The sequence below is a fragment of the Vicugna pacos genome, unplaced genomic scaffold, assembly GCF_048564905.1.
Source record: "Vicugna pacos unplaced genomic scaffold, VicPac4 scaffold_19, whole genome shotgun sequence".
Taxonomy (NCBI): Eukaryota; Metazoa; Chordata; class Mammalia; order Artiodactyla; family Camelidae; genus Vicugna; species Vicugna pacos.
The window spans coordinates 29,312,268-29,326,110 of record NW_027328740.1 but is presented as its reverse complement, the minus strand read 5'-3'; the positions used below and the strand labels follow the sequence as shown (position 1 = coordinate 29,326,110).

General features: G+C 32.6%; 1 long non-coding RNA gene across 1 annotated transcript; it reads left to right on the top strand.

Annotated features, from left to right (window-relative positions):
• Nucleotides 1-6,668: 6,668 nt before the first annotated feature.
• On the top strand, nucleotides 6,669-8,525 carry LOC140693245 (uncharacterized). Its single transcript, XR_012068970.1, has 2 exons — nucleotides 6,669-6,863; nucleotides 8,253-8,525. It is a non-coding gene; the product is annotated as an uncharacterized lncRNA (long non-coding RNA).
• The last annotated feature ends 5,318 nt before the right edge of the window (nucleotides 8,526-13,843 follow it).

Genomic DNA, 13,843 nt, shown 5'->3' with positions numbered 1-13,843 from the left:
TTGAAATATGGTTCCGATTGATGTCTACCCCGAAGTGGGATTGCTGGATCATATGTTAAGTCTATTTTTATACTTTAGAGGAATCCCCATCCTGTTTTCCACAGTGACTGCACCAACTTCATTCCTACCAACAGTTTAGGAGGGTTCCCATTCTCCACAGCTTCCCCAGCATTTATTGTTTGTGGACTTTTGAATGATGGCCATTGTGACTATTGTGAGGTGATACTTCATTATCGTTTTGAATTGTCCTTCTCTGATAATGATAGTGAGCAATTGTTTTTCATAAATCTATGTGTCATTTGTATGTCTCTTTTGGAGAATTGCTTGTTTAGGGCTTCTGCCCATTTTCAGATTGGGTTTCTTGTTTGTTTTTTTTATTATTATTAGATTGTATGAAGTCATTATATTTTGGAAATTTAGCCTTTGTCAGTTGCATTATTTCTAAATATTTTCTTTAATCCTGTAGGTTGTCATTTTGCTTTGTTTATGGTTCCATTTTCTGTGTAAAAGCTTAGAAGTTTAATTAGGTCCCATTTATTAATTTTGCTCTTACACCCATTAACTGGATAGGCTGTTCTAGGAGATCATTGCTGAGATTTATCTCAGAGTGTTTTGCCTATATTTTCTTCTAGGAGATATAGTGTGTCTTGCCTTACATTTCAGTCTTCAAGCCATTTTGAGCATATTCTTGTGTATGGATTGAAGGATTGTTCTAACTCCATTGCTCTGCATGCTGCTATCCAGTTTTCCCAACACCAGTTGGTGAAGAGATGGGCTTTTCTCTGTCATATTCTTGGCTACTATGTCAAATATTAATTGAACATAGGCCTTTAGATTTATTCCTAGGCTCTCTATTCTCTTCCATTGATCCATATGCCTGTTTCTGTACCAATATCATGTCGTTTTAACTATTGTAGCTCTGCAATAGTGTATGGAGACCAGTCGGGTTATTGCTCCAGCCTCTTTCTTTGTCTTTAATATTGTTATGGAAATTATGGATCATTTTGGATTCTATATAAATCTTCTGATCATTTGTTTCAGTCCTCAAAATAAATGTTTTGCATAATTTGATAGGAAACCAGTTTAAGTTTGTGGATTACCTTGGACATTATGGCCATTTTAACAGTATTATTGCTTCCATTACGAGACCATTGGGTATCTCTTCAATTCTTAAAATCTTTCTTGATTTCCTCAATCAATATTTCCTTGTTCTCCATGTATAAGTCATTTGCCACCTTGGTCAGAGTTATTCTTAAGCATTTTATAGTTTTGGGTGCAGTTATTAAAGTGATTGTTTCCATACTTTGTTTTCCTGATGATTCAATGGTAGTGTAAAGAAATGTAATTTTTTTTTGTAGATTAATCTGGCTACCTAGCCCAGTTCCTTTTTTAGCCTAAGTAATTTTTTGTGAAGCTTTTACAGTTTTCTATACACAGTGTCATGTCTGCATAAATTGACAACTTTACCTCTTCTTTCCCAGTCTGAATAGTTTTGTTTATTTTCCTTGCCTGATCGTTGTGGCTAGGAATTCCAAGACTATATTGAATTGAAATTGTGGGAATGGGCATCCTTGTCTTGTCTCAGGTTTTGGTGGGAAGGGTTTCAGTTTTTCACCATTGGGTATTTTGCTGGCTATATATTTGTCATAAATAGCTTTCATTATGTTGAGATATGGTCCCTCTATGCCCACTGTGATAAGAGCTTTTATGGCAAATAGATGTTAAATTTTATCAAATGCTTTTTCTGCATCTGCTGAGATGATCATATCGTTTTTGTCTTTTGTTGATATGGTGTATCACAATTGACTGATTGATTTGCATATGTTCAACCATCCTTGTGTTCCTGGGATGAACCTAACTTGACCATGGTGCATGATCTTTTTTTCACATGCTGTTGGATTCTGTTTGTTAATACTTTCTTAAGGACATTCACATCTATGTTTCTCAATGATATTGGCCTATAGTTTTCTTTTTGGGGTAGTGTCTTTGTCTGGTTTGGTATCAGGTTGATGTTGGCCTTATGGTGTGGGTTTGGGAGTACTCTCTCCATATCAATCTTTTGGAAGAGTTTGAGGAGGACTTATATGGATTTTTCTTTGTATGTTTGGTCAAATTCCCCAGTGAAGCTATTTGGGTCTGAATTTTGTTTGCAGATATTTTTTATTGTATTGATAATTGTATTCCATTTCTAGTAATCTGTCTGTTCAAATGGTTAATTTCTTCTTGATGCAATATTGGTGGACTGAATGTTGCCAAAAACTTCTCCATTACTTCCTGGTTATCCAGTTTGTTTCCATACTGTTGCTCTTGATATTTCCTTATGATATTTTGTAAATTTGTTGTACTCTTTGTATTTTCTCCATTTTCATTTCTTATATTATTTGGGTTCTCTTTCTTTTCTTGTTGGTGATACTGCCGAGAGATTTGTCAATTTTGTTTAAAGTTTCAAAAAAGAATTTGATTGATTTTTTTCTATTTTTTAATCCCTATTTCAATTCTTTCCTCCTTGAGCTTTACTTTTTCCCCCTTTCTGCTGACTTTTGGTTTTGTTTGCTCTACTCTTCATGATTAGTTTACATAGAACTTCACATTATTTATTTGAAACTGTACTTCTTTTTGAGGAGGGCTTTGTCACTAAGAACTTCCCTCTTAAACCTGCTTTAACTGTATTCCATAGACTTTGTGAAGTGTTTTGTCATATTTCTCAAGATATTTTTTAATTTCTTCTTTTATTTCATCAACTCCCTCCTTTGTTATAGTACCATGTTTTTTAATCTGGATGCTGTCATTTCTTCTCCCTGTTTTTCTATGATTTATTTCTAGTTTCATAGTATTATACTCAGAAAAGATGCTTGAAATAATATTTATCTTTTTAAATTTTTTGAGGCTTCTTCTGTGCCTGAGTTAATAATCTTTCCTTGAAAATGTTCCATGTGTATTGGAAAAGAATGTATATTCTGTTTTTGGGAGAAGTACTCTTTTGGAAGTATCAACCATCTCCAATTATTTTATCATGTCTTTTAGTATCTTTGTTCCCATATTAATTATCTGTGTGAAAGACCCGTCCAGTGATGGTAACGGGGTGTTATAGTATCCTATTGTGATTGTGTTCCCAGCGATTTCTCTCTTTTTATCTATTAGTATTTGCTTTATTTATTTAGGTGCTCCTATATTGAGTGCATATGTATTAATGAGTATAAAACACTCATTTTCTATTGCTCTTTTAATCATTATATCATGTCCTTGTTTATCTTTCTCTATGACCTTTCTTGTAAAGTCTATTTTTGTGAAGTAAGAACTGCTAGTCCTGCTTTCTGGTCATGTGTATTTGCATGCAATATATTCTTCCATCTTCTCACTTCCAATTGTGTTTTCCACTTACTAAATAGGGTCTCTTGTATGCTTCATTATGTAGGGTCTTGTTATATTATCCCATCTGACTATATATCTTTTGAATGAAGCATTAATTCCATTTTCATTTGTGATAATTATTGATAGACTGGTGTTTATTTCCATTTTGAACTTCATTTTCCAGTTGATGTGGTATTTCCTTTTTGTTCATTTCTTTTTCTTTTTATGGCTTGATAGTTTTCTTTTATTATCTTGGTTTCTTTATGGCTTTGTGATTTCATTGTAAGATTTTGACTTATGTTTACCTTGTTGTGTATTTATATTTACCCATAATGTATCTGTTTATTTTAACTGATAAGAATACAAACTCTTACCCATCCTACAGAGAAGAGAAACAAGAAATAAAAACGCTGTATTGTCCTGTTTCATTCTGTGACCCTTAAAAATTCTGATGTTCTCTTTTAGAACATCTTATATATTCTGTTGTAAGTCACTGAAGATATTGCCTTTATAATTATGCCTTTCTCTTTTCTATAGCATCCTGCTTCTTTTGTATTTAGAGTAGATCTTTCATTATTTCATTTTCTCTTGCCAAATTCTTTAAGTATTTGCTTGTGTGGAAGTTATTTACCTCTCCTTCTATTCTCAAAGATAGCCTTGCTTGATAAAGTATCTTTGATTACAGCTTTCTTTCATTCAGTAATTTGAATAGGTCTTGCCACTGCCTTCTGCCGGCTGTATTTGTGTAGGAAACGAGTTTACATATATTATGCATATAATTATATATATATGAAAAGAACACCTCGAAATGAATTTAACAAATAAGGTGAAAGCGTATACGTTAAAAAACAGAAAACATTAGTGAAGGAAATTAAAACTGATCCAAAGAAATGAAAAGATCTCTTATGTTAATGATGTGAATCTATGTGGTTGAAACAACCATTCTACCCAAGGGAATCTACATTTAGTTTGATTCATGTCAAAATACCTATGAGATTTTTCCATTATATAGAACAAATAATATCAAAATTTATATGTAACCACAAAGATCATGAGTTGCCAAAATAATCTTGAAAAAGTGTATTAAATGTCATGGTGTAAAATTCTCTGATGTTAAACACTCTTACAAAGCTTTAGTAAATAAAACAACATGATACTGGCTCAGAAACAGACACCAATCAATAGAAGAGTGTAGAGCAACCAGATATAATCCCTCACACCTATGATGAATTAACCCATGAAAAAGAAAGCTAGAGTATAAAATGAAGAAAACATATTCTCCTCAATAATTAGTGCTGTGGAGATTGAATATTGAAAAGATAGATTACAATATTTCCTCACATTGTATACAATCCATGAGCACAGAATATCTTTCTATTTAATTAATTTACTTATATTTCTTACACCTGAAATTTATAGATCTATGTTTAGATCTTTTATTTCACTTAACAAATGTATTCCTATTTTATTCTTTTTGGTATAGATTTACACACAAGTGTTTTCCTAATTTCTCTTTCTGATAATGTGTCGTTACTATATAAAAGTGCAACGGATATTTGTATATTGATTTTGTATTCTGCAAGTATACTAAGTTTGTTCATTATTTCTTACAGTCACTGGAGGAGTCTATGGAGTTTTCTATCAATGTATAATTATGTCATCTGTAAATACTTTACTGAATTTTACAAGTTGGATACCTTTTATATTTTTTCTTGACAAGATGTTCTGGCTAGGACTTCTAGTAGTGTAATTTAGGACGTGTGAAAATGAGCTTCTTTTTCTTATTACTGTACCAGAGGAAAACCTTCCTGTATGTTAACATTGAACTTGATGTTACTCATGGGTTTTTCATATATGGCTTTTATTTTGTTTAGTTAACTTCTATATAGAGCGAATTTGTAAAGAATATTTAAATAAAATAGTTAAGATCAGTTCTGTCAATAAATTTCCTACATTTCTTGAAATTGTAATTTTTCAATTCTTTGTTTTTTATAGGATGTTACCACATATAATAATCTGCGTATGTTAAATAATATTTATGAATCAAGACTAAATCCAACTTAACTATAGTTTATAATACATATAATATGCCATGAATTCAGGTTGCTAATATTTATTTAGAATGGAATTTACAGATACTGAAGTAAGAATTTACATTACAGCTTGATTTTACATTTATTTACTTAAAATTATATCTGTCATTTTGAATTTGGCTTATCCTTAATGGAATTTATTTTGAAATAAATAATATAAATTTTGGTATAAATCCAGTTATACTGGATTTATATATAATATATAATACCAGTTATATCAGTTTACTGATACAGAACATAGCTATCATTTACAATTAGTGAACAGAACACTTGCCTTAAAATGCTGTATTATATAAACAATGCCAACTATTTGAAGACTGAGAAACATATTGCTTCCTAAAATGCATTACCTGGTATTTTCCACCCCAAACCACATATACTGTTATTTCTTTGTTTTTTGATTGTTTGTTTGTTTGCCCCTTAATGGAGGCACTGCTTATTGAACCCAGGATCTTGTACATAAGAGTATTTATCAACAGCATTTTGGAACACATAACAGAAGCCACAAGAGTATGGATTATACAGATGACATGAAAATTTATTCCTTCTAGGGACTGAAAAACCTCTGACTGAAAGAATGGCAAAAATAAACTTTTTCAAATATACAATAAGATTGTCTCTTTTGTACTTTTTATACCAGAATATTAAATTATATTTGTTTTACTTATACCACTGAATTACAATTTAAAACAAAAATTTCCCCCTTTGGGATTTCTTAAATTTGATTGATTATATAAATAAAATTTTATTTTATAAATATTTACAATTTATTTATTAACATTCCAAATAAACTGATATTTATTTTTCTCATATTTTGAATATACAGCTACTTATTTTAAAGAACACAGATAAATACATACTTCCATTTCCGAATCAAATTATGTTTAATTTTAATAACAAATGATATTGAAATTGTTACACATTTTCTGTAGAGGTTTTACACAAATTTCACTTTAACTTCCAAAACTTTAAAATTATTTTTTTTGCATTATTTATTCTCTGTTCACCAATCTAGTATAAATTTGTGTACAAAAGTATGGAGATTGGTTTTATTTCATAGACCCCAAAATTATATTATTTAAAAAGATTTTGTGGGGATAATATTTGCAGATCACACTATAAAAATAAGCAACATTTATGTTTCATTTTAACTGGATGAATGAGAAGTAAACACTGGCGGAATTTTACACTTGGGTTGCTGGGATACCAGTCGTATTGTGATGACACAGCTACTCAGGTTGAGAACCATTGTGATTGCCTAGCAGTTTATCTGTGCAGGCTTGCCAAATCAGCATTTGAACCTGCAGTGCTCAAAATCATGCAGATTATAAAAGTAGCTGTAGAAAAAGTTATTTGAGATGACACATGTTTCTTCAGAAATTCAAGATGTGTCTCATAAAGATGGACCAACTGTTTCAGGTAACTCTGGTAGATCTCTATTGTGTGATCAAACATTCTCTGGGGACTTGGACTTAAGGTCTATGATTGAAGAAAATGCTTTTCAGACTTTGTCTGAAGAATCTTTGATAAAAAGACCATGTTACACACATTGTGTCTCAGAACCAGATGAAGATAATGATTTTCGTTCTCTGAGATTTCCAAGAAAACTCTGGAAAATGGCTAGGAGTGACCAATATCAATCCATCTGGTGGGATGATAATGGATCTTCCATAGTGATTGATGAAGATGTCTTTAAGAAGGTAGTTTTGGAAAGAAAGGCCCCTTTCAGAATATTTAAACTGGAAGTATGAAAAGTTTAGTTAGACAGCTTAACCTTTATGGTTTTAGTAAAGTGAGGCAGAATTTTCAAAGATCTGCTTGTCTAGCTGACTTTCTGGCACAAGGAAAAGAAGTCTCTGTTTTAAGCAAGGTATTCAGAAATTTTAGTAACCACTTGGTAACTTATATATGAAAATTTATGTTGTACATCAGTCTATGGTAATATATATTTAAAGCTAGATTTTGAAAACTGTATAAAATTACCAAGTCTTAAATTCTTTATTTTTTCTAAAAATGAGGACAGTGCCATATGTATTCAAGATTCAGAGAAACTTTGCTTGCAACTATGAATCTTATCAGAAATCTATATAAAGGTATTAAAGCTGCTTGTGAAAAGTGGCATTCACAGTTACTGCAAATGCTAACTTCTTTAATTTGATGACTATACTACTTATATGTGTATTTTACAAATAAGGAAATTTAAAAAATAGCAATGTTCATATTTTCATGATATTATCTGTGCATTGTAAATGTGAAATCTGATGTTTTATACGTTAGGCTTATTGTAGTCTTGTATTTTGGTTTAAAATATTACTAAAATTTTTCACTTTGATTGTAGCTGCAGATCTACCATAATTCAAATTTTAAACGAGTCTTTCCCCAGGTTTTAATCAGAATAAAAAGAAGAGTTGGGATTAAAAATGCCTCTCTGGTATCTTCATTGTCTTAAGATTTCAATAAGAAGCACTTTATTGCAGGGGGTAATGTGGATACTCATAATTCTGGTTTTGTGGCTGACACTAGTGGAGAAAGTGCATTTTTACCTTTTGCAAAATTAAAAATGCCTCTAATTAGAAAGCCCTCTACTAGCCACATAATTGGTGATAAAACTACCCCGATCAGTGGTGATTTTTCTGGTCCATCAGACCACCAGAACAAATTGCAGTAGATCAGCATGCTATTTTAAATCAGTTGAACATTGTCCACTGGCACACTCAAAGCAGATACACTGAAGCAAATGACCTTATTATGAAGTTCATTAAAACCAAAAATTCTACTTCTCAGAACACCATCTTGTCTCCAATGCAGAGTAATTATTTTGGACTGATGGTGGAGACTTCTGCTTTTCCAAATGGATATCACAACATATCTGCCAAAGAAGGTCGTTTTTCTAAACTTCAACCAGGGAGCAATGCACGGTTTCCAGTGACAATGACAGCTTATACATCAGCTACCTCTCTTTCAAGGCCAACTCATCAGCCAACTTCACTTTATGAACGTCATCCTAATTACAAAGGATCTACCAGAGGACTACCAGTTTATGCAGGATAACAAAGATTAAAATTGATGTTGGCAAATGTTGACAGATATCTGCAATTTTCTTATTTGAACAAGAAGCATAGATGTGTACCTGTATTAACCTTATTTTTTTAAATTAGGTTAAGATTAAATGGGAGACTAAATTAACATTTAAGTTAAAAAGAGATATTTGATTGATATGATCATTTGATGGAAAAATATGGGAGTAAATTTAAATACTTTCTTGTAAGGAGGAAGAGAAAATGGAAGAATTTGGAAAAAGACTAAAACATGGAGAGAGGGAAAATTACTAAGTGGTTTCTTGTTCATCCTGGAAAGTATTAAAAGGGTTTATAGGATAGGCTGGAACAGGAGATAAATGCAGGAACCGGCCCAGGGATCATGGTCTCTATTATGTCATCCCTGGAATCATAAAGGTCACATGATGTAGTCTCAGATGGCACATTCAGCATGTGGTAGAATTTAAGAAGTAATTTTATCTATGGTCTTCTTTGTGCTGTTTTCAAAGCATTAAAATTGGTGCTTTCATTTCCTGCCCTCAAGAGTCTACATTATATTTTCAAGTCAATACTTTATGTTGCTTTTATATTCAAGCCAAAGACAAGCTTACGTCCTCAGGGTGGCATTTAATGCCTTTCCAACTCTAAGCACACAAACTCATCTTGGTTTAGTCATTTCTTTATAAATCTGGCATCTCACTACCTTGGTATATCTTTATGTTTCACTGTATCTGGAAATATATCCAGGCAAACGATTGCCAACTATGTTAGCTGCAACCTCACCACTTTTACTCCAGCTCATCCTTGGATTTTGGGTGTCCTCCTTTTATCTACTTAGACTTTCCCTGTCTCAGCACAGAAACCACCTCCTCCAGATGTTTTCAGTCTATCCCCCTTTCCTTGTTTAACTTGGATACCAGCACAGTAAGCACAACACATGTCACAGGATGCATTTTTGTATTAAGTGAATGAAAAACACATGTTGACTTTAAGCAATATCTACTTTCCTGAAACAAGAAAACTCTCATGGTTTTCAAACTATTTCGTTATGGTCTTCACCGCAAACTAGATCTTTCATAGCCCAAGGACAAGTCAATCAAGACAGTAAGTGGAGTTAGGTACAGGAGACAAAGTAATATTTACTTCTTAATTCACGCCTGCAGAGGCATAAAGCAATCCATTCACATTTGCTGGATTTGTTCCTGTCTCTTCATCACCCACCCACCACAAAACAGCTGACTCTCTTCCCCATACCAATAACTATACTGACTTATTATTAATATACTTCTTAGAATCAGAGCTTTGTCCAGAAGAGACAGTGCCTTTGCAAACATTTAATGTAGGTTTATACACACCAAATAAGTTGTGCCCTTTCTAACCTTCACAAAGTAAGTATCTAAGTGGTAATATCCCCTTGGTTGTGGTTCTCGTATTCAGTAACCAAATTGCAATCTAAATTATGTGGACTAGAAGGAGGTGAGGGTGGTGGAATTAAAAATTTTCCAACTGCAAGAATACCAAATTTCTGCAGATATTAGGAAATATAAAATATTCATGGAAGACTTTGACTATTTCCCACTAATTTTAAATAAAAGGTGAAGCATATTCAGAATGTGAAATGCCCTGAAATGCTGGAAAAATTGTAGGCAAGTTCAGGGATCCTAAGGCCTTTACTCACAATGATGCAGCTAGTGTCATCTGATAAGACTGAAATGGTAACATTGTGTCCGAAAATGTGTCTCCATTTGTGAAGAAAGCCTTTGATAATCTGGAGAATGGGCAAATTGGCCAGGGTAATCTCTAACAACATCCTGTAAATATGACCTTCACCAAGAGAATAAAAGACCCCACTTGCAGCAGGAGAACTGTGTCTGGAGAGCAGTGGTGTTTCCTACAACAGAAACATCACGGTTTTAAATTTGTCAGCTCAACTCTGATGGTGGCTATGTTGTTGCTTACATTAGCAGTCTGGGGTTCAGATGGGCTGGTTCAGCAGCTAATTTCCAGCTCTCTTATCAGACAGTGGGTCTTAGCGTGATCATCTTAACAAGGTTCTATACTGATAAGTCAAAGGCTACAGTTTACTTTCAAAGTTAGAAATTCTAAGGAAGAATATTATTTGTTTGTCCATCTGTAGTTTTCTACCTGAGAAAAGCTAGAATATTGGCCAATGTCAAAAGTTGGCTCGTGCTTTGAAAATTATACTCTGAGCTCTGCCCAATGAATTCTTCCCATTAAATACTACAAATCTCTCTACCACTGTGTGTGTGTGAAGATGGATTGTTAAGCAGTAACTAAGTTTGTCTTAGTTGAGTCATCAGTGAGTTATTCCTCTGCACCTGTCAGAATGTCTGTGAGATAAGAGTTTCATTGAACCACCAGATTTTCTTCAGATTAGGGAGAGGTAGATTATATTTTTCCCTGTATACTAATTGTTACCTGTTCATTGAATCCAGAGCTGATGCTAGGGCCAAGCCACTGAATCCTTGAATTGGACTGAGGCATATACATTCTGCAGCCCCCAGAGCCCAGCACTGGACTGTGTCTTCTTTTTAATTTAAACTTATGTTTAAGTTTTTTTTTTTCTTTTAATTCTCATTGTTGACACAACTTACTTTGGCTTTGAACACCCGTTGACTAATTTATAGGGACTGAATCACTGACTTATTCCCGTTCACCTTGAAATTGCAATAAACTTTTTTCCTTGTACTACCTGGAATACAGTGAGCATGGTCATCATTTTGAGAGCAGTCCTCAGTCCTAGTAATGCAGAAATTTGCACTTCTTGGACCAGCACTTGAGCAAGAATATTTGTTGTGGATCTGAGGGGTTATCCTCACATACCCTAATGCAACCATGAGAAAACACCACATTGTTATCCAAAATCAAGTCTTTGTCAGTATTGCATTCCCATTGCAAAACAGTTAAGAATTGTAGGAGTCCTTAGATTTTACCATGCTGAGACTTTTAGCAACCTAGCATAATCATTTCTTACAGATGCTGTCGGGGAGATGAGACCATTGGTCACAGACATTGAACTTTATCACTCAGAGCAGGAGCAGCCAGTTTTAAATTTGTATCCATTCCCTAATATCAGATGAATACACAGAGTGAAATTTTGATACCTAAAGAAGCAGTGGGCTGTTAACATGAAGAAAGCTTAAAGCATGGTAAAATCCTAATTTTATTAGTATCTTTATGTATAATTTATTTGAATCACTTATTTATTAGTGTCTTTACCTAGGATAAGTATATCATGACTCAAGTTTACTTGCCGCAAAACGAATCATGAAAAATGTCATGGGAAATCATGACCTTTGAATTTCCATTTTTACTTCCGCTTTATTGACATATAATTGGCATAAAACATTGTGTAAGTTTAGGTCACAGGATATTGATTTGATTTATAAGTATTAAGAAATAAATATCATAGCAAGTTTAGGGAGAATTCATTATCTTATTTAGATACAATTTTAAAGAAATACAATTTGTCTTTTGGTTGTGATGAGAAATCTTATGGTCTACCCACTTAACAACATTAATATAGAACATAAAGCAGTATTAATTGTAATTTTCATGTTATTGCGGGGCATCCCTAGAACAGGTTTATTTTACGGCTAGAGTTTTTTAGCTTTTGAGTGCATTAATCAATTTCTCCTTTCCCAAATACTGCCTTTGTTAACTACAAATCAAATTGTTTTTTCTATAAGTGTGTTTGTTTGTTTTTGAAGTGCACTTTAATCTATAACTCTGTGTGAGTTTCTCTTACATAACATAATTTTTGCTATTTTTAATACATTTCAAACTGATCAAAAGATAAATCTAGTTTTGATAGTTGCTATTTAAAGATATTTCATAGTTATTGACTATTCCCCACACAGTAAATTTCTTGTCCCTGATATTTTAATTTGCAACTGGAAAAATTTCTCTCTTAATTTTTCTCAACTATTTGTTTTTCTTCACCACATTTCCCTCCTTCATTTGAGCAACCTGTTGCTTTCTATATATATAAATTCTTTTCTGTTTTGTTATGTTCATTTCTTTAAATTCCAAATATGAGTAAAACTTTTCTGCATTTGTCCTCCTGTGTCTGACTTCTTTCACCTAACATATTACACTCTTGGTCTACACATTTGTTGCAAATGACAAGAACTTATTCTTTTTATAGCTGAGTAATAACCCATTGTATTTTTATGGGTATGAGTGCATATATATATATATAAGTTTAGTGTGCATATATATATAAATATAGATAAATCTGCAGTTAATAGTTGGGTAGATATATATACTATAAACACACATTTTCTTTATCCATCATCTATTGAAAAGCAATTAATTTTCTTTTATAGCCTGGCTATTGTAAATAATGCCACAGTGAATATAGGGTTGAATTTATCTTTTCTGATTTGTGTTTTCATTTTCTTGGAATAAGTATCTAGTTATGGAAATGTTGGTTCATATTTTATTTTTAATTTTTAGATAAAACTCCATACTGTTTTCCACAGAAGCAGCACAAATTTAAATTCACTCAAGCAGAGCAGCAGGGTGATTTTTCTTACATCCTCACCAATATTTATATTTGTTACCTTTTTGATCATAGTCTTTCTGACAGGAGTGGCATAATATCTCATTGAGTTATGGTCTTGCTTTTTCCTCATGGTTAGTCATGTTGACCATTTTCATGTGCCTGTTGATTACCTTTCCCCCACTGTATATTCATTTTTTTGTAATGGGCTAAATGACCATAACTGTCTGATTTCACTTTTAGGCATTCTGTTGTGTTCCATTATTCTGTTTGTTTTGTGCCTCTACCATATTCATTACTGTAGATTTGTATTATAATTTAAAATCAGGGACAGTGTTACATCCTCTTTGTTCTTTGTCAAAGTTGTTTGTGTTTTAAGTTTGTTCATTATCTTTTCTTTTGTTTTTCTTTGTGACTTCAACTCTTTTGTGTTTACATGTAAATGTAATAATTATTTTTTATGTGTCTGAAAATGCCATTTTTATTTTGAAAAGCACTGAATTTAATTTGTGTATTTTCTTGGCTAGTACTGTCATTTAAACAATATTTTTCTTCTAATCTATGAGCACAGTATATCCTTTCATCTGTTTTCATTATCTTCAATTTCTGTTATAAATATTTTATAGTTTTCTGAGTACAGGTTTTTTAACCTCCTTGGTTGTACACATTTCTTGAGTTTTTTTTTGTAATGCAACTGTAAATGAGACAGTTCCCTCACTTTCTGTATCTGTTAGCTTGTTGTTAGTGTGTAGAAATGCAAGATTTCTGTATGTTAATTTTACATTCTGAAATTTTACCAAATGCATTGAAAAGCACTCATAGCATTGTGGTGCCTT